Here is a 24295-nt window from a genome sequence, read left to right on the forward strand (position 1 = left end):
TTAATAACGGGAATCAATCAGTCAGTCGATCCAACGAACGAAGCGAACGGGTTACTACTAATTATCGAACTCTGTCTCCGTTTGGTTCTCTCTCGTCCCCCTTTCCGTGCCTCGGAATTTCTGGCCCCCCTCGGCCACGGCCTTTTCACGCCCGTGCCGGCCAGCGCGCGTGTGGCGTGGGGTGGGGTAGGGGTAGGGTGGGGTGGTGGTATTTTTACGGCTGATGTACCATCGGGCGGTTCGGTTCGGTGGCCGCGCACCGCGGGCTTTCGGGGCGGATACGCGGAGCCGTTTCGCGTTTTTTATCGTTGCTTTTTATGTTTTCTCTCTACCGTTGTGGCCTTTTCCTTTTTAAAAATCAAAAAATCGCCTTTGACGGCTTCCGTTTCCGTTGGTGTCGGGCGCTCGCCCGTACTAACGTAACTTCACCAACTTCCTGCCCTGAGAAGTGAAAACAACGCGAGATTTAAGCGAGTCCGAAATCGAACAAGGCTCCTAGCGTGCGTGCACGCGCCCGTGTGCTTTGCTTCAGGTTTTCCTCTCTCCTGGGTCGCACGTACGCCACACACACGCGCGCACTGCTTCTACTTTTGCTTTACGTGCTCTTCTCTTCTCTTCTCTTCCAGAAAAAGAAAGGAAAGGAAAGGAAACAAGCCTGCATTATTCCTATTCCACTGCGGCAGAGGGACGATGCGACGCGCCGATGCGCTTCGCCATCGGCGCAATCACCACTCACTCACCGGTCGCCAGCCAGCCAGCCTCCTGACACCTACCACGAGACAACGAGTCGTCGGGTCTGCGTCGTTCAGCTCATCTGTGCTTTTGCTTCCGCAAATGGGCGGGCTGACGCGGCTCCGCGAAGCACTAGTTGGGTCTGCGGCTCAGCTAACCCCAGCGTACTAATTGGGTCAGCGGGGCCGGGCCGGGCTAACCACTCCCGCCTCGCCCGTCGTCAAATCCGCCGCTGCCAAATGGGCGCCGCCGGCGCAGCGGTGGAAGCCGTCAGCAGCTACCACGCGCCGAGCACTAGGACTGGGCGGCAGCGCTGGCTCCCGGGTTTTGGAAAGGGCCGGGCAATTTTATACTATGGTGAAATGAAAAAGACGGTACGTGCTGCTGAACGGCACGATCATTTGATCCAGATCTGTGTTCGGCTCACGTGGCCCACTTGATCGCCTTATCCACCGAGGTGGCTGGGGGCTTTGATGGCCAACGATCGGGTCGACTGGTTTTTGGCGCATGTAAGTCAAACTTCTGATGATGATGGTGTGGGCGGCCACCCGGTGGATGCATGCCTACTCTTCCTGCTCTGCTCGGTGTGTCGTTATGGATAACGGACGGTTCCATGCCGACCGTCTGCCAGCATCTTTATATGTTTTTCGTGGTATACTTGTTTTCCTCTATTTTATTCCCTCCGTCCCATAATATTAGATGTTTTGAGGAGTACTTTGTTTCATGCTACTACGTGGTTCCAGATTTATAACTAGTTATATGTCAGCATCCCTCCTCATGGACCGATAGCTATGGGCTAGGCCCACCTACCTCACTACTGCAGGAGCTACAGCCGCAGCCCCCATTGCAACTACAAGTATCGGGAACAACGTACAGGGCCGGCTATCCAGTGGATCAACGAACCGGCGGCGGTGACTACCTCTCTCCCTTATCTCCTTCCTTTTCCTTTCCTCCAGTTCATGTGTTCTTCCTCCATTAGTGTAACCATTCCTCTGTAATCATCATCATGTACCGAACCTTGTGTTGGAGTGAGATTAATCTAGAGGGAGATCGCTACTCTAACATCTGGTATACAGAGCCAGGCACCACCCTTCCCCAAATTCTTCCCCCATTTTTTCCCAACCACCAGACCATGGATCCGTTCCTCCAGGAGTATCTCGAGCGGCTCGGCGCCAGGCTCGACGCCTACACCAACGCCGCCAGGTTCCCTCGCCGAGAAACTGAACGCCCTTGACGTCAGTTGGACCACCAGTTCACCCGCAGTCGTCCACAACCCACCATCAGCAACAACTTCACCGGAGAGCACAACCAACGCGTCGGTGCCGGTCCCGGACGTCTCCGGCTCCACCACCAAGGCCCAGGAGATCCCCACGGTTGCCCATGATGCAGCCCCGATGTGCATCACGATGGTGCCCGTCACCTGTTCGATGGAGTGCTCGACCCAAGTTGACACCATCGACAGCGTCGACGAGGTCCATGACGCCGCTACCGCCGTCCACCTCGAGCCCACGGTCGATTCGATCCACCAAGCAGTTGATCAGCTCGCTCCGGTGCAGGCAATGGCCTACATCGGCACCAACACTCCCTCTTGTGACGAGGTTGTTTCTCCCGTGACGACCACCACCAACGTCGACCCCAAGGCTGGCGTGCAGGAGCTTGATGCCCTCTCTGTTAACACCTCCACCCACCTGACGAGCAAGGCGGACCACGACGTCGCCCTCATCATCCGCAGCGACCCTGCTCCGCCGGTGCTGACCAGCTGTTTGACAGACGGCCTACTCCAGGATGGCGAATGGGTGAAGCCTGTTCATCTGGTGGACAGGAGCAAAACCTCATGCCTGCCACCGATACAGCAGGGAATCGGGCAGCAACCATGGCCGTCACCTGTGCGAGTGAGAACCAGACATAGCGGACACCTATTCAGGCCTATGCCATGGTCGTCTTTCAAGTTTCATTCAGATGCAAGTTATCAGGAGGAGACATGTTCAGTTTCTTGTTGTGAGGTAATTGTCGTGGAAGATGATGTTGTTTTGTGCCTTGGCATTGCTGGCGGATGCATCACTAGTGCTTCTGATTATGTTTGGTGGCCACCGGACCATCAGGCAAAGACGAGGAGCACATTACAACAATTTATATATGACGCTCAGTTGCATATTTTCATGGGAGTATCAGTGGAGCAGCAGTCCTGGCCTATTGAGCAGCTTACCTTCTTGGTTTCCAATGAGCCAAGGGACTGTTTTGATGGGACTAGTGCACATGCTGGAACAAAGAGAATGGAATTCAACATTCAGTCTGCTTTTCCTAACTCTCTTGAACAATTCCAATGGGAAGTTGCATGGACATTCGGTTCTGGGAGGAAAACATCTGCTGCTAGGCCCTGCCTTATGCATAATATGCAGTTTCCCTTGCCACCCGACAAGCCTCGAGCAGTGCAAGGCATACTTCATATTATACCTATCTCATTGCGTTGGATTTTTTTTGATCCAAGAAGAATTTAAAGGCAGTGGTCGTGCTTCAATCAACTTCCGAGTAGTGTCTACCTTCAGTTCATGCAAATTTGGCCATTTCTGTCTTTTGCTCCAGCTGGTATCACAATGCAATGGCAGTGGGGCAAGCATCAATCGAGGACAAAAATTCACAACATATTTTTATGTTGCCTCGTCCCCTTTCTGAACCAATATCATGTGAAGTTAATCATGGCTGGTATTTGGACACTCTCGAACTATTTGTGATTCAGGCTGTACATTTTGCAACAGTGCTTCATTATTCAGATAATTCTATTGTCGGTGTTATGGTTCTTGTCGTTGATGGAAGCAACATGGGTTCTCTCTTGGATAGCCTATCACTTACCTGGCTGGGTTCAGACAGAGTTCACTGGTGCAGAATGTTGTATAATGCAGGGGAGAGCAACAATTTGAATTGCAGCTGTTGCATATGTTTGGGCATCCCACTGGCAGGAACTAGGTTAATTCTGATTGCTTTGGAACTTCTTATCACACAACCAGGGAAGCATATGCCCTTGTTGCAACCCAAGACTCCATGGTCACATCTCGTCCCACAAAATCTTCGTACAGAGTTCAGAAGCAACACGAGAACTACTTCAGAATATCTGCACCTCACTAGGGTTCTTTTGGAGCTGACTCAGTTTTGGGTCTTTGCCGGTCATATCAGTACCTCGTCAAAATATGGGTGGTGCTCTTGTTGTGGTACACCCCCAGATGCATATCTCATTGTTGCTCTTGATTGGTTGGGCTATAGCATCAATGGTTTATTGCAAGAAGGGAGGCCATGGAATTCTAGAAGTTCTGCTACCTGTGGTGGCTTCCATGCAATGAACTCTAGTTCCGAAAATGATCCTCAAACTCTTATCACGATGCGACAATTCAGTTGTGGGCTGCTCTCAGTTGAGGACTTGCATCTATTCCAGTACCCTTATTACAGGTTCCCTTGCTGTAGGTATGAGAGGTTCAAATCTGAGGGAGTGCAAAGCGATGAACAGTGTGCAGTGAAGTTAATTCTGCCAGCACTTTCTTCTTGTGAGCAATGGAATCTAGGACGAATGAACTTTGCAAATGTTGAAGGCCTGCAAGTACCATGTTCTATTCCCTGGCTCTCGTATCGCACTCTGCATATGCTCAGGCTGGTGTTCGCAAGGAACCACTCCTATGAATCAGCAGAGAAAATGCACCCTGCAAATGGCTACGTCCTCGACTCCTTTGGTGGGGCTTCTGCCAGCCACAACAACCACTTCTACCAATCAAGGATGTCTTGGGATCCAGGAGGATTGAGCTTGCAGTCCAGGGCTTGCGAGTACCATGTTCTATTCCTTGGCTCGTTGATCGCACCCTGCATATGCTCTTGCTGCTATGTACAATGCAACTCCCCTATGGACCGGCAAAGAGCGGGAACCGGCTTGAGGGCAAGCCGGTTGTTAAGGGGGAGGGGATGTCAGCATCCCTCCTCATGGGCCGATAGCTATGGGCTAGGCCCACCTACCTCACTACTGCAGGAGCTACAGCCGCAGCCCCCACTGCAACTACAAGTATCAGGAACAACGTACAGGGCCGGCTATCCAGTGGATCAACGAACCGGCGGCGGTGGCTACCTCTCTCCCCTATATCCTTCCTTTTCCTTTCCTCCAGTTCATGTGTTCTTCCTCCATTAGTGTAACCATTCCTCTGTAATCACCATCATGTACTGAACCTTGTATTGGAGTGAGATTATTCTAGAGGGAGATCGCTACTCTAACATTATAAATGTCTTCTGGGGTGAAAATACAGTTAAATCAAGTAAATGTAGGATAAAGTTAGCGTAAACATTCAAGTGGCAACTATGATCTTCTCGCCTTCTTCACCCTCGACTCACACCCCCTCGTAGTCTCCCTCTGCTCCATGCCTTCCCCGACACACCAATACGCAAGCACCTGCTCCAAATTTCAATATCATATTATATGAACAACAAAACTAGGGACGAGATTTGGGGGTCTAAAAGGACAATTCGTCATATTTATCATAGCTATAACAAGGAAACTGACCAACAAGTGCAAGAAGTGGAACATAGTAGAAGCTCACCCTGAATCATGTCATCGTACTAGACATTGTTTCTCTACTTCTGTCGAGAGAAGTGCATATTACACCCCTCAACTCTAGCCCTAGTCTAATATACAACCCCCAACTCCAATACCATCTAGTTTACACCCTCCAACTCTCAAAACCAGGCGGAATTCAACCCTCCCCTCCCCGGTGACCGGTTTTGACCTGTTGACTGGGTGAACAGTAAATTCAAAAGAAATATATTTTTAAATACGTTTTTTCACCGGCTGAACAGTAAAATTTTAAAAAGTTCTAAATAAATAATAATAAAATAATTTTGATTTTTTAAAATGTTGATTTTTTGTCCGGGTGAACAGTAAATTTCAGTAAAAAATAAGAAAACAAAAATTTCTGAATTATATTTGCATGAAATAGTTAACAGTTCGGGCTGATATATTTTTTTTGTTAAGAGACCACTGAAATGTCCAAACAAGCTGAAAATTGTCACAGACATCACGCGCTGAAAAATCGTCCACGCAAAAATAATTCGGTTTTTTTGGAAAAAAAGTATTTTTGGAATTTACTATTCACCAGGTAAAAAATCGAAACTGCTTGTTGAATTTTATTTCCAACTTTTTTTTGAATTTACTGTTCACTCATTGGAAAAACCAAAATATTTTTTGATTTTTTTGTTACTGTTCATCCAGTCAACATGTCAAAACCGGTCAACTGGGTTAAAACCGGTCAACGGGGAGGGGAGGGTTGAATTCCGCCTGGTTTTGAGAGTTAGGGGGTGTAAAGTAGATGGTATTGGAGTTGGGGGGTGTATATTAGACTAGGGCTAGAGTTGACGGGTGTAATATGCACTTCTCTCACTTCTATCATATATGAGATTGTTAATCACACTTTCTTAAAAAACTTGATAAAGGAGGCTTTGTTACTTAAAAGTTTGAGCACTAAGTAGATTTAAGATTAATCTTTTTCTCCGGAGAAAAATGATTTAACCTCAATTTTACACATGTGGTGCCTTTTGAAGCACCATATCAAACATCCATTAACAAAAATAACAGATCCCACAAAGCCATCACAGTGATGCCAACATGTACCTTTTACATTGTACATTAAAAGAATTTGTTTTATACTTGTATGATGAACAGAATAGCTAACATGCTTTGAAACCTATGAAGACTGTGAAAGAAAGCAAAAGTTTTATGCCACATAATGAGGTTTTTGTTGGAAAACATAGTAGGAACAAAAAAGTCCGTACCTATGAATAAAACTAGCAGCACTATGAAGATGCAGGTCCTAATTAGATCGCTTACCAACCTAATGCAACGGCTGGTCAGGCATTTTGTCGTCGCTAATAGCGAATATAGATGGTTCGCGCCGACCAGCCATGAAGCAACACCGAAAAATTTATCAACAAGCGCGAGGAGCAGCTGGCTTGGAGCAACCGTGGTTGGGCATTTCATGATCAGACTGTTATTGCCAAGGTGAAGAGTTCAAAGGACAATATGAAGTCCAACAAACACATAAAAATGAGATTAAAAACTGTCAGAAAATTAAGAAACTCCAGAGTGATAGCATTGGATTATATTCAAACAGCTAAGAATCTGACAGCTCCCTTTACTAAAGGGCTATTATGTGTTGTGATAGAAAGTGCATCGAGGGAGATGGGTATAGATGGGTATGAGACTCACATGAGTTGCCATGGTGGTAACCCAACCTATTTGATTGGAGATCCTGTGAAGTAGGACCTGGGGAAACAGACCAATGGTAATTTGAGGAGAGTAACTTTAACTAACCCACTCCGTTGAAGATGTAATGCTTTCGGATATTGCATGGTAGGATGACTACTGTCTTAATGTGTTCTGGAGCTTATGTAAGCAAGATGCTATCCTACAGAGCTCTCTCTAGAGGAACACACCTATATGAGCTCGACTGCTGGTCACAGTCTATGAGATTGGGGTGATCTCGAGCAAGCTCATGAATAGGCCAGGAGTGTGACTAATATGCTTCACCCGAGGTGTCAGCCTTCAACACTCTAGTACTAGTAAGACATGTGGTGAAACTTATTTACGCCAAACTGACAATTCAAGACATACTCCACTGTTCAGTTGTGAAGGAGTGTAACTACTTGCTCTAGGTGAAGTTCAACCTTAACAGGTCTTCACTGAAACACTGGTATATCAAAACAGCAATCGGAACAGAGGACACAATGGACCCTCCAGATCTGTTGGCGGATTGTTGAAATATGGGGTGGGCTTTAGGTCCGTCTTACAATTTCAGAAAAATCTCTAAGGGCCCATGTAGGTGTCATGACAAGGGATGGTGGAAAGTTTAGCCCCCTGCTAGTGGAGAAGGAGTTGGACCTTCTTATAAGAGATTCTCTTCAACATGCTATTGGAGCTTGAGAAGAGAAGAGGCCCTCGCGCACTCCTCCTCCGTCGCCTGCCTTGCCACACCTCATCACGATGCGCCACGGATTGCGGGAATGAGCCAAGCCGAGCTCACACCTATGCGATTAGCCAAACCCTAGCCGCTACGAACATTTCACATTTGCTCCACGCGCACCGCCCCTGTCGTTCCTTTTGCCCTTTTGTTGCTGCTGCCGCCAGCGACTCCATTCCGTTCACCGCGTACAGGGTTGACAGGAGAGCAAGCCTCCGAAACCTCGCCTCTTCGGATCCTGTACAAGAGAGGGGCGATTAAGTTTTTGGGGAGCGACTACACGACTGCTCGCCTTCGATCGACCACTTCCTTTATGTCTGCGTCGCCTTCGTCATCACCATGTCCATCGGCACCGAACATGCCGCTGCCGAGAAGAAGGCCGCCGAGGATGCCGCCGCCGCAGAGCCTCTGCCTGGCCTACTAGAGGGTATAACTCGCTTTATCTCGCTCCTATTGATTTCTATTTTAGCCATGCTAGCGTTATACTTAGATGGATCTTCTATTAGCGTAGTATATGCTTGCATGATCGAATATCAACATGTGTTTATTTTTATCAATGTTATGCTAATTTTTTTGTGGATTAATTCAGTCAAAAACTACCTATTTACTCAACATGTTTATCCAAATATAATTTAGCTTACGGTGTACCGAGGCTCTGGCAATTTGCTAGCTCCGCCATTGGTTTTTACCGTAGCCCCAAACTTTGCTACCAGCAAACATTCGCTAGATTTTTTTTTCTCCAACCGGGCTCACAACCCCTTTCCATTAATTTTGCAATCAATGGAAATACATCAATCTGTCTGTAGTATCAGTTCAACATCACACACTAACTAGGCACCGAGCCAAATAGAGCAACTACCAGCAAAAGGGGACTGAAAGGGGGGAGCGAGTTGGTGCATCGCGAGGAAACCCACCGCATGATGACCCTGAAACGGACCATCAGCTATGGGGCGAAAACCTAACGACACAACAAACCAGCGTTCAGATAAAAGACCGTCTAGGAGATAAGACTCCTCAAAGGAGGTGCCAAAAGACAACAACAATGATCCAGCGGGCATCAAACCCCTGTGGATGAAGGCTATGCTAGAATAAGATGAAAAGCTAGCCGGTCTGGATACCATCACCATCTCCCAGAAGAAGCCTGCCTCGCGAGTATGATCTGTCCGCCAGAGCAGCCGCCACATGAGCCAGCCTCTTCACACCTGCCTGGAACTTCGTCTTGTCCTCCTCCTTAAGTAGCCCTGCCCAATATAGCATAAACGAACGAGGGTGAAGACGGCCTCTAAAGGAGTGCGAGCATCATATTTTTCAAAGGTAACTTTGTTACGAAGGCACCAAATCCCCCACCAAATGCCTACAATTATCATCATATAGAATTTGTCCCCTCCCGGAAATATTTTGTATAACCAAGTCAGACTTTGCCATAGAGATCGGGGGCAGCAGGAGACCCCTACTGTCAATCCCAGCACACCCCAGACTGTGCGAGCGAGCGGGCAAGTAAAAAAAGAGATGATTAGTAGTTTCCATGTTAGTACAGAATGAACACACAGGATCCCCTGGCCAATTCCTGCGGCGCATGTTGTCACACGTAAGCACTGCATTTTGAAACAACTACGACAAGAAAATTTTATTTTTCAAGGGGGTTGTAGCTTTCCACACCCATTTGTAACTGGGACCAGATAAATCTCTCTCCAACCATTCATATACAGATTTAGTGGTAAATTTCCCTTTACTAGTCAAAGACCAGGATACTGAGTCTGGGTCATCATTTAGGTTTTTTTTCTTGCCTCGTCTACCACCCACTTCCATTGATCCTCTAGCTCACCAATGAGCCTACGCCGAAAGGTAAGTTCATAGTTGTTTTCTACGAAAGAAGCAATAGTGCAATCTTGGTTCTGACAAATGTCAAATAGAACAGGGAAGCGATCTCATAGAATACTATCATCTAGCCATGGGTCATGCCAAACCCTGGCCAAATCCCCACAATTGATGTTAATTTTCCTCCTAGCCATATATGTTTCCTTGACTTTCATGATGGATTTCCAACAAGGAGAATCAGAGAAACGACTGCGGATGTTTGCAACAGTTTTGTTTCTGAAATATCTTGCACGGATAATACGTTGCCACAGCCCATCACTAGTTTCGAGCTTCCACCACCATTTGAGCAGGAGGCTAATGTTTTGTTTATGAAGATCCTTTATACCCAAGCCTCCAATTTTTTAGATCGACAAAATCCTGGTCCATTTGACCATATGACAGGCACATTTCTTATTCTTCCTCCTCCAAAAGAAACGCCTACGATGTTTATTCATTTTTTCAATAAAGGTTTTGTTAAAGAGAAACATGGACATCAAATATGATGGGATTCCATCAAGACTAGAGTCCAATGGTGTTATCCTAGCCCAGAGGACGCTGCATAGGCCACCCATGCATCCAGTTTTTTGATCATCTTAATATCCAGGAAGTCCAACTCAATGTTCTTAAGAGTGGAATAGGTGACTGGCACCCCCATGTATCTCATAGGTAAAGTGCCCACCCGATAACCAAACATCTCTGCATATACCAGGTTAGTATCATTATCCCCGCCAATAATGAATACTTCACTTTTTTCAAACTTAATTTTTAACCCTGACCTAAGCTCGAACATATACAATAGCAATTTGACATTGACAACCTTGTCTATGTCATGCTCGAAACATAGGACCGTGTCATCACCGTATTGTAGGATACACACCCCTCCCTCAATCAGGTGAGAGGCCAATCCTTTGATGAGATCATTTTTTGAGCAGCAAGTACCATCTTAGTCAAGCACTCAGCTGCAAGGTTAAACAAGAAAGGAGAATGTGGGTCGCCTTGTCGTACCCCTTTGGCACTTTGAATATACGGTCCTATCTCATCATTGATCTTCACACTTACTATCCCATTTTTAAGGATTTGCGAAACCCACCCGCACCACTTGGTAGTAAAGCCATGTTTAACATGACAATCAAGTTGGAACTCTCAGTTCACTTTGTCATAGGCCTTCTCGAAATCGATCTTAAGAACTACTCCCACATGCTTTTTACATGAGTATAGTGCAACACCTCATGTAAGGATAAGATACCATCCACAATATGCCTCCCCTTAATGAATGCATTTTGTTGAATGCTAAACATTTTGTTAGCAAAGTTGCCAGCCCTAAGGTCCATGACTTTAGTGATCAATTTATAGAGGCAACATAGCGAACATATGGGCCTATACTGCTGGATCTTTTTGGCATATGTAGTTTTAGGAAGCAACGTGATGATACCATAGTTCAAACGTTGCACATCCAGCTTGCCTTCATAGAACCACTCAAACAAGCTGAAAAGGTCCGCACTCACCACATCCCAACAATGTTGGTAAAATTCAACAGGGATATTGTCCGGACCAGGGGCTCGATTAGATCTCATCTCAAATAAAGCCTTTTCAATTTCTTCAAGGGAAAAAGGTCGTGTCAGGTCCTCATTATCCTCAAGTGAATTTTTTTCATCTTGGGACTAGAGGGAGGCATCTATGTGACAAATATTGCCAGGGGATGGTCCAAACAAATCTCTATAATATGTAGTAGCATGCGACAATAGGTTTTCGGTCCCTTCTACAATCACTGAACCGCACTCGAGCGAGATCATAGAGTTTTTTCTACGTCGCCCATTGGCCACTTTATGGAAAAAGTTAGTATTATTACCCTCTTTTAAGAGCCATCTCTCATTAGAGAATTGATGCCAATGAAGTTTTTCTTCTACATATAGATTATTAAGCTCAACTAGGATGTCCAACTTTCTGGTATAAGCCTCCCCACAAAGACCAACAGTTTCCTCAAGTGTTTCTAATTCTTGCAAGTCAAGTTTAATAAGGTTCTTCCTGATTTTATTATGTCCAAAAATATTCGAGCCCCAACCTTTGAAAAATTTCTTAAACCACTTCAATTTGATATTTAAAATATCAATAGGGTCATTAGTATAAACTGGTAGGGCTGGGCATTCGGTTCTGGGTGGTTAGAGCTTTATCCTCGCAAGGAATTCTCTCTCAAAGGCTTCGAGGTGGGTTGCTCTCAAATGACAAAAGCCGTATTCTAACTCTGAGCAGCCAACCCTTTATGGTTGTAGGGGGTGGGCTATTTATAGCCACTAGGCAACCCGACCTGATTTGTCCGAAATGACCCTGGGTCACTAAGGAACTGACACGTGTTCCAACGATCAGATTTCAAACACACACGGTAACTTTACTTGGGCTACAAGCAAAGCTGACTTGTCCGACTCTGGACAAGATTCGCTCTCATAGTCTTCACTTGAAGACATAGGTTTTGGTTAAGCATCACTTCAGTCATTCTGACTTTTTCTCTTGGACCCCACTTAACAGTACGGTGGTTCCTATGACTCAACAAAGAAGAAAAAGAACTACGAAAGATCTAAGTCTTCGAGCTCCATAGGCTTCATGCGATGTCTTCTCTTGTCATAGTCTTCAATGTGAATATCTTCACATACCACCTTTGACTTCAATGTCTTCATATATTTTTAGGGGTCATCTCTGGTAGGAAAACCGAATCAATGAGGGACTTCTACCTGTGTTATCCTGCAATTCTCACAAACACATTAGTCCCTCAACTAGGTTTGTCGTCAATACTCCAAAACCAACTAGGGGTGGCACTAGATGCACTTACAATCTCCCCCTTTTTGGTGATTGATGACAAACTAGTTGAAGTTTTCAACGGGGAATATAATATGTGAAATTGTAAAGGATAAGGAATTGTCTTCATAAGTTGCAAGGGCTCCCCCTGAAGATGTGCATATGAGTAATTTGCTTTTGGAATGCAAATGCACATGGCAGGTTGTACTTGTGGAGATCCTCTTCAACTTATGATGACAATTCATTATGCATGTGAAGGTATGTGAAGATAATGACATGCATAATGAAAAATGGACGTCTGCAAAATGATCTAAGTGCGGAGTTTATCGTCGCACATGCGGAATTTATCATCGCATCACAAAGTAGCAAATAAGTAGCAGACGACCATCGAGTTTAAGTGTTACAACTCAAAGAATCAAATGTATCAAAATGAGAGTTGTAAACACTAGGCAAAATATAAAGCAACCGCCCATATGGACCCGCTTGAAGACTATCGAACTCATATGCTTCTCCCCCTTTTGTCAGTAAGGACCAAAAAGGTTTGAAGACATAGAGCATCTACTCGTTCCCATGAAGAGTAGGTGAAGCAGCAGGGTCGTCGGTGGTGATCGGCAGTGCAGAAGAACTTGGAGCAGTGTCGAAGCGTGCTGAAGGAGGGGGCGGTGAAGTAGCATCGTCTTCGTCCTCGATCACTCGGGCATTCACAGTTGCCACAAAGGAAGAGAACTCAGAGTCTTCAAGAGATGGAGTTCGTCGCAGCACTGCCCTTCGGGGAGGTGTGGAGTCAAATTTGAAGCGTTCAGAGAAGCCATCCTCTTGAAGATCATCTTTAGAGCACATAAGCGTCAGCCCTTTCCATGTGCGTCGAGAGGTTTCATGGGCAACAAAGGCATTCTTGGTGGCAAGATTGCGAATGCGGTTAACATCCACCAAGAGGCTTTGCATTTGGCGCTTCAGCCAGTCATGATGCCTATCCTGTTTCTGATGAAGAGCCACCAGAAGCTCTCGGTCATTGAGAACACGAGATCGCTTCTTGGGTCGTTGGGCAATAGTGCTTTCGGTGGCTTCAGTAAGGGCACGATGAGGTGCACGTGTAGTTCCAGCCAGAGGATAAACACGAGTGACTGCTTCAACTCCTTCAATGTTCTGAGAGAAACTTTGATGCTCCGCATTCTGAAGACTAAGAGGCTCCTTGACAGGCTCAGGATAAATGGCTTCAACGGACATATCCACATCAGGCAGAAAGATTCGATGATTGCGAGCAGATGGCTGATATGAGATAGCGGAGTGGAGTTTAATCAGCCGCATTATCCATGGAGCATAGAACTTCAAGCCAAAAAGATCAGAGCCTGATGCAGCAAGTTGGCGGATGAAGAAGTCTTGTGCATTGAAGCATTTGCCATGAAGAATATAGAAGACCAAAGTCTTCATTGCACCTTCCAGCTTGGCATGTGGAGAATGCCCTTTGATGGGCCAGAGAGTTCGCTTTATGATGTGATAGATAGTCCTTGGCAGATACTCAAGGTCTTCAACAAAGAACTCCTTAGGATATGCATCATCTTGTGGCAAGGGCTTCATCATACTGAGCATCTGACTCATGTTCGGTTCAGGCTTCTGAAAGATGTTCTCCATAGCTTCACTGTGAAGCTGACAGCCAGGTTCATAGAGATCTCCAGGAGTGGGCAGACCAGTGAGCTCAATGATATCAAAGGCTCTGGCTTCATGATGAACATTTCCTGTCATCCACTCCAGGATTCAAGTCTTCGGATCTCTGTTGTAGCCACGTATGTGAAGTGTGGCATAAAATTGGAGCAGCAACTCTTCGTTCCAGTACTCTTGGTCGGTGACAAAAGGCAACGGTCCAACCTCTTTGAAGCAATCCAGAGCTTCTTCCAGACAGGGCAGACCAGCTATTGCTTCGGTGTCAAGACGCTTATGTGGGAAGATGCGACCTTGATTGTACAGAATGCAGGAGTAATAGCTTCGCTGTGGATAGCTCCAGAACCGATCAGAAGATATTTGTTCCCTTGAGTAGGGGTTCTTGGAGCTATGGAAGAAAGTGTTGTCTGCTTTGAAGCTGTTGACATTGAAGGATCCAGGTGCTGATGTAGGACCTGGAAACCTGGGCAACCTTGGAATTGGGTTCTGTACCTGAGGCATGTGCTCAACATGATAGTCAACTAAGGACCAACAGCAGGCGCAGGAACAGAAGCAGTAGCATCGTTGGCTTCGCTGACTTCTGGTTCTTGGGTTGGTGTAGGCTCCACATTTGCTTCAGCCATGACAGCGTCAGTGGCTTCATTGGTGTTGGTGGTGGCAGCCTCAAGATTTTCTACCTCCACTTGATGAGCTGGAGGGTCGAGCACAGACACGTTCTCCGCGAGAACAGCTTCGTCAGTAGTTGGGGGAGTGGGGACACGTTCTTCTTCTTGGGTGTCATCGGCTGATGCAGCCGGAATGTCTTCAGCAGCTTTAGCTTCAGATTCAGAGACTGGAGGCCTTGGTCCTTTGCGAAGCCTGCGTAACGCTGGCGACGCTTTTGGAGAAGGAGTTGGCTGGGCCTCAAGGTCATCTTCTTCTTGTTCTTGTGGGTGATCAGCCCATGATGCATCCTGAGCTATTGGCGTCAGAGGACGACCAATGCTGATGAGTTCGCTGTGCGTAAGCACATGCGATGATACCTGTTGGTGCTCGATCTGAGGAAGAACTGCATCATCTTCAACATGGTCATGGTGACCAATGTCTTCAGCAGCAGTGGGATCAGCTGCTGGAAAGTCTTCAGCTTCATGAGCCTCTGTGAAAGTAGGCTCATGGACAGTCAGTTGGCACTCTTGATGTTCAGTGGCAGGGCGAACCATGGAGATGGGTTCAACAAGTAAGGGCTCTGTGGGAGCAGCCCGTTCCTTCTTGGTCTTCCGCTTCTTCTTGGAGGGAGCAGCATTAGAGGCTTCAGAATGTTTCCTCTTTCTGGCTTCAGCCTCAACAGTCCTTGTCTTCTTCAGTTCTGAAGCGGTAGACCTGGCTTTTGGCTTCGAGCCAGTCATGCTGGTTGGGAAGACAATGGGATATGCTTCCTGCCTTGGTGCGTTGGGTTCGGCCATAGCGGGCTTCTTCTTCTTCTTCTTCTTCTTCTTCTTCTTCTGCTTTGCAGCCATCCTGGGGTCGATGCCAGGATGACCAAGAGCCTTGCGCTTCCCAGTCTCATTGTAGGCTTGCACACTCTTGTCAGCCAGGACCTTCATGCGCTCACGAGAACCTTGAGCTTCTGCACGTTTCTTGAGAAAGGCTTCTTTGAGCTCGTGCAGCATAATCTTGAAGTTTTTCACCTCTTGCACGCTGAGCTTGGCCATATGCTTCTTGAACTGAGCTTTCTCAAAGTCAATCTTTTGCTTCAGTTCGACGATGCGCTGAGCTAGAGCTAGCTCTGAAGTAATGGCGCCATGGAAGGCGACACTGAGGCCAATTGGAAGTTGCAGATCTTCGAAGCTAAGGTTGGGCGTGTCAAACCACTCATCAATGAAGTTGTGGATGATTTCCACGTCAAAGAGAGGCATATCATTGAAGATTTCTGCTTCTTCTTTGCTCTTGATCAGTTGCTCAAGAGCGTCATCTGCAAGATCTTCATCACTGGACAGATCAATGGCATCCTTGCGCAGAATAGCAGCAGCAGTCAGTTCTTGGCTGGTGTGTGGCAGAGGCATCTTGACTTTCTGGGGCTTGGAGATGCGTGACAGATCTTCAGACTGCACACTGTCTTCAGGAGGTGCAGTAGCCAGTGGCTTCGCCCGTGAGAGTTTTGGTGTTGAGGCAGGCTTTGAAGCTTTAGGCTGCTTCAGTTTCTTTGGCTTCGGCACTCCAGGCGCTTCATCTGATTCAGCTTCATCTGCAGGCTCATCCACGGCTGTCCCTTGAACCACGATATGAGTGATGAGACCTTCCAGGTTGTAGAAGGGCCCAACAAGATTGGGTTCAGCTTCGCGGGTGCCATCTGCACGGGGAGCAGAGGGACCAGGGTTGAAGTCTAGTCCCAAAGACTTCTTGTTCTGCTTCGCCGAATTCTGGGCAAACTGGAAGTTGCACTTGAACAGATTGTCGTCTCGACACCATAGCAGTGACGATGGGTCAGCATCCGCAAGCTGTGGTCCACGGACCATGCAGGGATAGAAGCCTTGTTCAATGGCTTCATCTCTGGACCTGGGTTGAAGATTTTTGTAGAGGATGTCTCCCCATGGTCGCTTGATGGCATTCTTTTTAGCATATTCCTTTGTCACAAATCTGTACTTGAACCACTGTTCTGCCCAATATCGTCGAATCCATTGGATTCGTGTCTTGCGCTGATTGTAATCCTCTTCAGGATCTGTCTTGTAAAGCTCTGAGAGGTCATCAGGCAAATCTCTTGATGTTCCCCCACGACGCTGTCTGCCACCCTTCCTTGCTGATTTCTCTGCAGCCATGAATTTCAAACTGAATGGCTTCAACACGTTCAAAGGCTTCAAAGGCTTTCGCTTGCTGGACAAACAGGAACTGGCTTCGGGAGAATTTATATGATACTGTAAGAATTCTACAAATGAATGCAGACTATGAGAACCAAGGGATTCTCCCATGGACATGTACCTGTAAGAGCATTAAGGTGCGAGGGAAGGGGAAGAGGTCATATGCATTCTCAGAAGATTTTGAAGATAAATCAGTTTAGAAGACATTGACCTCATCATGCGAAGACATTCACTCATAGATAAGGAGTTGGTTCCAGATTTGTATGAATCCGCGGATCAGTACAAGTGAGGAATCTAACTACTTTGTGAAGCATAAGTGAACATACTAGGCATAATATGAGATGCGGTATGAAGTGGATCCAACATGTGTGAACAGAAACTACTTGTGGTAGAAAGTGACGAATCTGTAGGATCAAAGGGGCCGTAAAAAGGAGGTTTTTATTTACCACACAAGGAACTGCTAGACGGAGTGGAAGAGGAGGCCGAGTAGCTCCATCGTCCGTGCCCTAACTTGGCAACGGAGGACACCTACGGTGACGGCGGAGAGGACGATGTCCACGGTCGGCGTGAAGACGGCGTCGGAGAGGTTGCGGCAGCTAAGCGCTTCGTCGCCGGCGTCGTCGAGGGCTAGCGGTGGCGCTAGGGTTCATGCGAGAGTGGAAGAAGAGATAATGACTGTGGTGAGGCGTGTATTTATAGGGACAGGGGCGGCTCAGTGTTATTACACAGGTGCCCGTGGTGATTCACATCTGAGGAACACGTGGCCATCATGCAGCATATCGGCTCAGTGTCTCTGTATCTTCTGCTGACAAGGACGCAGAGAAGACATTTGACAGTTTCAAGAGGATGCATATGATTTGGAGAGTTAGAGTTTGAGATAGAAAGCATAGAGAGGTTAGGGTCCGATCACATTCACTTAGTTCAAAAGATTCAACAAGAAGACATAGCTATAAGTGAATGCTGTAGAGGACAGAACACTAGTATATATACAATCAACATAGTGAAGATAATCATGAAGACATGTTGAGATTGGAGCCAAACCAAATGTGAAGACATAGCAAATGTAACGCAATGAGTGAAACACTTCAAACATAACATTTGGTGGTGGCGTTACCCACCGTATAGGAAGTGTTAGACCCAGACACGATGCACAATTATCGTGGCGCTCCGAGGTCAAATTCCTCATTAATGTATTCACACTTAGAATGCATGTCTTCATTGATTGAAGATATACTTTGCTTCGTGTGTTGCACATCTAAGTCATCAATATTCACAAGTGTTAGGATGTGTGCCTGATCACAGGACATTTGAGGATTCCAAGATATTTAGCTCACACCGTAACTTGCAAAATCTCTTCTCATCCAAGGGCTTGGTGAAGATATCTGCCAATTGCTCTTCAGTGTTGACGTGTATGATATCAATATCTTCCTTCACAACATGATCTTTGAGAAAGTGATGACGAATCTCAATGTGCTTTGTCTTCGAGTGCTGAACTGGGTTGTTGGCAATCTTGATGGCGCTTTCGTTGTCGCAGTAGAGTGGAACTTGCTTCAGATGAATGCCATAGTCTTTGAGTGTTTGCTTCATCCACAAAAGCTGAGCGCAGCAAGATCCAGCAGCAATGTATTCAGATTCAGCAGTGGAGAGAGATACACAGTTCTGCTTTTTTGAAGACCAACATACAAGTGATCGTCCCAGAAAATGACATGTGCCTGATGTAGACTTGTGATCAACCTTGTCACCAGCATAATCAGTATCCGAGAATCCAACTAGATCAAACTCCGAGCCCTTTGGATACCATAATCCTAGAGTTGGGGTGTAAGCCAAATATCGAAGAATTCGCTTCACAGCTAAGTGATGCGATTCCTTTGGTGCCGCTTGGAATCGAGCACACATGCAAACACTAAGCATAATATCTGGCCTAGATGCACATAGATAAAGTAAAGAACCAATCATGGAGCGGTATACCTTTTGATCGAACTCTTTACCATTGTCGTCGGGACCCAGATGATGTTTGGCTGGCATTGGCGTCGTGAAGCCTTTGCAGTCTTGCATACCAAACTTCTTCAGGCAATCGTTGAGATACTTCTCTTGAGATATAAAGATGCCATTGCGTTGCTGTCGTATTTGAAGACCAAGGAAGAACTTCAGCTCTCCCATCATGGACATCTGGTATTGCTCTTGCATCATATATCCAAACTCTTCATTGTATTTCTGATTGGTGCAGCCAAAGATAATGTCATCCACATATATTTGGCACACAAACAGTTCACCATCATATGTCTTCATGAAGAGAGTGGGGTCGAGAGAACCAGGTGTGAAGCCTTTGCTCTTCAGGAAGTATTTGAGTGTGTCATACCAAGCCCGAGGGGCTTGTTTGAGGCCATACAGTGCCTTGTTGAGCTTGTATACCATGTCAGGATGCTTTGGATCTTCAAAGCCAGGCGGTTGTGCAACATACACTTCTTATTCAATCTTGCCATTGAGAAATGCGCTCTTCACATCCATTTGATATAGAAGTATGTTATGATGATTTGCATAGGCCAACAGTATGCGTATGGCTTCAAGTCGAGCCACGGGAGCAAATGTTTCATCGAAGTCAATCCCTTCCACTTGAGTATATCCTTGAGCAACGAGACGAGCTTTGTTTCTGACAACTTGACCATGCTCATCTTGCTTGTTGCGGTATATCCATTTGGTGCCTATTATATTGTGCTTCCGAGGATCAGGACGCTTAACCAGTTCCCATACATTATTCAGCTCAAACTGTTGAAGCTCTTCTTGCATAGCTTGAATCCATTCAGGTTCCATGAAGGCTTCTTCAACTTTCTTGGGTTCTGTTATTGAGACAAATGCGAAGTGCCCACAAAAATTTGCTAGCTGTGTTGCCCTTGAACGAGTGAGCGGACCGGGTGCATTGATGCTATCAATTATTCTCTCAATCTGCACTTCATTGGCAACAGAGGATGTACAGGGCGAAGATTTTGCTCTTGCTGATCATTGTCATTGTTAGAGGGATTGTCTTTAGGCTGAGCATTGTCTTCAGGTTGATCAGGTGCGGAGATGATAAGTTCCTCTTCAGGTTGAGCTTCAGAGGGTATGATTTCTCCAGTTCCCATAAGTTTGATTGATTCACTGGATGGAACTTCATCTAGCACATTTGGCAGGTGCTCTCTTTGTGAACCGTTAGTCTCATCGAACCGCACATCCACTGTTTCAACCACTTTATAATGAAAGAGATTGAAGACTCTGTAGGAGTGCGAATCCTTTCCATATCCAAGCATAAAACCCTCATGTACTTTTGGTGCAAATTTTGAAGTGTGATGTGGATCCTTGATCCAGCACCTGGCGCCAAATACTCTGAAGTAACTGACATTTGGCTTCTTGCCAGTAAGGAGCTCATAAGATGTCTTGTTCAGAAGCTTGTGAAGATAAACACGGTTGATTGTGTGGCATGCAGTATCAATGGCTTCAGGCCAGAATTTTCTTGGAGTCTTGTATTCATCAAGCATCGTTCGGGCAAGTCAATGAGTGTTCTGTTCTTGCGTTCGATGACGCCATTCTGCTGTGGCGTGTACGGAGCTGAGAATTCATGTGTGATGCCCAAAGTATCAAGATATGTATCAAGGCCAGTGTTCTTGAATTCAGTGCCATTTTCACTTCTGATGTGCTTTATCTTGGCGCCATAGTTGTTCATTGCTTGATTGGCGAAGCGTCTGAAGACATCCTGCACTTCAGTCTTGTAGAGGATTATGTGCACCCAAGTATATCTAGAATAATCATCAACAATGACAAAGCCATAGAGACAAGCAGTAGTAGTAAGAGTTGAGTAATGAGTGGGACCGAAAAGATCCATGTGGAGCAGTTCGAAGGGTCGAGTCATTGTCATGATTGTCTTCGAGGGATGCTTGGCCCTCGTCATCTTTCCTGCTTCACAGGCACCGCATAAGTGATCTTTCTTGAACTTGACGCCCTTGATGCCTATGACATGCTTCTTCTTTGCAAGGGTGTGGAGGTTCCTCATGCCAGCATTGAGACAGACATTAAGTTGAAGCCAAGGGATTCAACAAGCACGACTTTATCCATGTGTTGATCCTTTGAGATTGCAACTCTACCTAGACCCAATACCTTGCTTTTACCAGTGTCAGCAAATGTGATGTGACTTTTGTCAGATGATCGTAAAGTTGAGTCCATGAGAAGGCTTCGCTTGCCAGCCATGTGATTGGTACACCCACTATCAATAGTCCATTCTGAAGCTGCTGGTGTCGTACCCTACAGTGTAGTTAGGGGGATAGGCTTCACAAAGAGAATTGTGAAGCAAAAACATTTGACGAACCAGTGGGTTATGAAAGCTTAGATCGAGATTTGGACTGATAGGGCGAGTAGCAATCGATCCAGGAACAAAGTACATAATAAGACCATTCGGGCATTTGATCTTGCGCCCTACAAGGTGTTTAAGGTCCCCAGCAATAGCGTCAGACGATTTTGGTTTTCTGCTGGAGACCCTTCCCTGCAAAAGAGAGTTAAGCTTTCTTAGCCACCCACATCTTCAAGGGTGGCTTAGAAGCAATAAGTCTAAGTGCAGCATCTGAGAATTTTGGCTTTGGAGCCCTAGCAAAAAGTCTTGCAGGAGGACAATAGTACTCATAAGAATAAGCAGAATAGTTCTTGGTCTTATGAACATGGCGGTTTGATGAACCACGCTCATATTCATAGGCCTGAGTATGGCTTCCCTGCAAAACATTTGCGTTAGTTTGACTCCGGTGAGTCCTCTGTCTGTATGAAGCCTTTGGACCGTATGAAGCCTGTGGTCTGGGGTTTGTCTTCACCTGTGGTGTCATGATGACATTCACATGAAGATTCTCCAAACACCTTTTGGTCACCCAGATCTTCTTCATAGGCGGTCCATTCCTGTAGTTAGTACCAATATACCTGGCAAACACTTCACCATTCTGATTCTTAAACAGTTTATAGTTTGCATCAAAGGATTCATCAATGATAATGGGGTTAGCACAAGTGAAGCCAGATAGAGTGGATGGATCTGCTGAAGGTTCCTTTGCAGCAACCCATGTGGTTTTGGGGTACTGCTCAGGTTTCCAGTAAGAGCCATCGACATTCATTTTCCTTACGAACCCAACACCCTCTTTCCTAGGGTTTCGGTTCAGGATCTGCCTTTTGAGGACATAACATAATGTCTGATGCCCTTTGAGACTTTTGTACATCCCTGTTTCAAGCAATGTCTTCAACCTAGCATTCTCATCAGCAATAGCAGTGGTATCCTTAGCAGAGGGGTTAGTTCCCACATCAACAGTTGAAGATATTGCAACAGTAGCAGCAGTAGAACATTCGGCAACAGAAGTAGCATTATCACGCTCAATGCATTTAAGACATGGTGGTTCAAATCCTTCCTGAGCTGAACTGATCTGTTCGGCGCGAAGCGACTTGTTTTCCTTTTGAAGATCTTCATGAGCCGCTCTCAATTTCTCAAGATCTTGCTTCCTTTGAAGATAATCATAGGAAAGCCTTTCATGAGCTGTTGAGAGCGTTTCATGACGACTTTCAAGTTCCTCATACTTAACGTGAAGATTTTTTATGTCTTCAATTAAGGACTGAGATCGAGTCATTTTAGCGTCTAACAGATCATCGCTTTTGTCTAACAGTTTTTGAATGTGTTCCATGGTTTTCTGTTGTTCAGTTGCAATTTTAGCGAGAGTTTTGTAGCTGGGTTTGGAACCACAATCAGAGTCATCGTCACTAGATGTTTGATAGTGAGTAGAGCGTGTGTTTACCTTGGCACCGCGTGCCATGAAGCAGTAGGTGGGAGCGGAGTAGTCCTTGTTAAATGCATCGATGTCGGTGATGGAGTCATTGTCTTCAGTGTTGAAGATGGACTTGGCAACGCATGCTGTAGCCAGACTCACAACGCCAGAATCGGACTCCTCCTCAGACTCCACCTCCGCCTCCTCAGATGCGGACTCCTCCTCTGAATCCATTTCCTTGCCAACAAACGCACGTGCCTTGCCAGATGAGCTCTTCTTGTGTGATGAAGACTTTGAGGAGGACTTGGAAGAAGACTTTGAGTATTTCTTCTTCTTCTTGTCATCAGAATCATACTCCTTGCTCTTCTTTTTCTTCTTGTTCTCAATGTCCCATTGCGGACACTCAGAGATGTAGTGGCCAGGTTTCTTGCACTTGTGGCATGTTTTCTTCTTGTAGTCATGAGCAGAAGCTTCATCATTCCTTGAGCTTGATCATGAAGGCTTTCTGAAGCCTTTCTTCTTGGTGAATTTTTGGAACTTCTTCATAAGCATAGCAAGCTCCTTTCCAATGTCTTCAGGATCATCAGAACAGCTGTCAGATTCTTCTTCAGATGAGGAGACAGCTTTTTCCTTCAAGGCATGAGTTCGCCCATAGTTGGGACCGTAGATGTCTCTTTTCTCAAAAAGCTGAAACTCATGTGTGTTGAGCCTCTCAAGTATGTCAGACGGATCGAGTGTCTTGAAATCAGGACGTTCTTGAATCATCAGGTCTAGGGTGTCAAACGAACTGTCAAGTGATCTCAGGAGTGTCTTGACGACTTCATGCTTGGTGATCTCAGTAGCGCCGAGGGCTTGAAGCTCATTTGTGATGTCAGTGAGTCGATCAAACATGAGCTGGACATTCTCATTGTCATTTCTCTTGAAACGGTTGAATAGGTTGCGAAGGACACTGATTCTCTGACCTCTCTGGGTTGAGACGCCTTCGTTGACCTTGGAGAGCCAGTCCCAGACTAGCTTAGATGTTTCCAAAGCACTCACGCGGCCATACTGTCCTTTGGTCAGATGACCACAGATGATATTCTTGGCAGTAGAGTCCAGTTGAATGAACTTCTTGACATCAGCAGCAGTGACACCTTCTCCAGCCTTGGGAACGCCGTTCTTGACGACATACCATAGGTCAACGTCAATGGCTTCAAGATGCATGCGCATCTTATTCTTCCAGTAGGGATATTCAGTTCCATCGAAGACGGGGCACGCAGCGGAGACTTTAATTATCCCTACAGTCGACATAGCTAAAACTCCAGGTGGTTAAACCGAATCACACAGAACAAGGGAGTACCTTGCTCTGATACCAATTGAAAGTGTGTTATATCGACTAGAGGGGGGGGTGAATAGGCGATTTTTATGAAAGTCTTCAAAACGTGGAGGTTTCGAAGACAAACAATAGAAATAAACCTATTACCATGCAGCAGAAGGTAGACTACACTAGGCAGACCATAGTCAAGTATCCAATGAAGTGAAAGCACAATGACTTATAGCAGCTAGGTAGTAAGGATCAGGTAGGAAGATATTATGAAGCCAATCAGAACAAGCAGTCACTCAGTGAAGACAAAAGATAATGCAATCATACAATGACTTCACAAGACCCAATCAGTAAGTAAAGGGAAGGGAAGGATGAAAC

Source organism: Triticum urartu, chromosome 4, assembly GCF_003073215.2.
Source record: "Triticum urartu cultivar G1812 chromosome 4, Tu2.1, whole genome shotgun sequence".
Taxonomy (NCBI): Eukaryota; Viridiplantae; Streptophyta; class Magnoliopsida; order Poales; family Poaceae; genus Triticum; species Triticum urartu.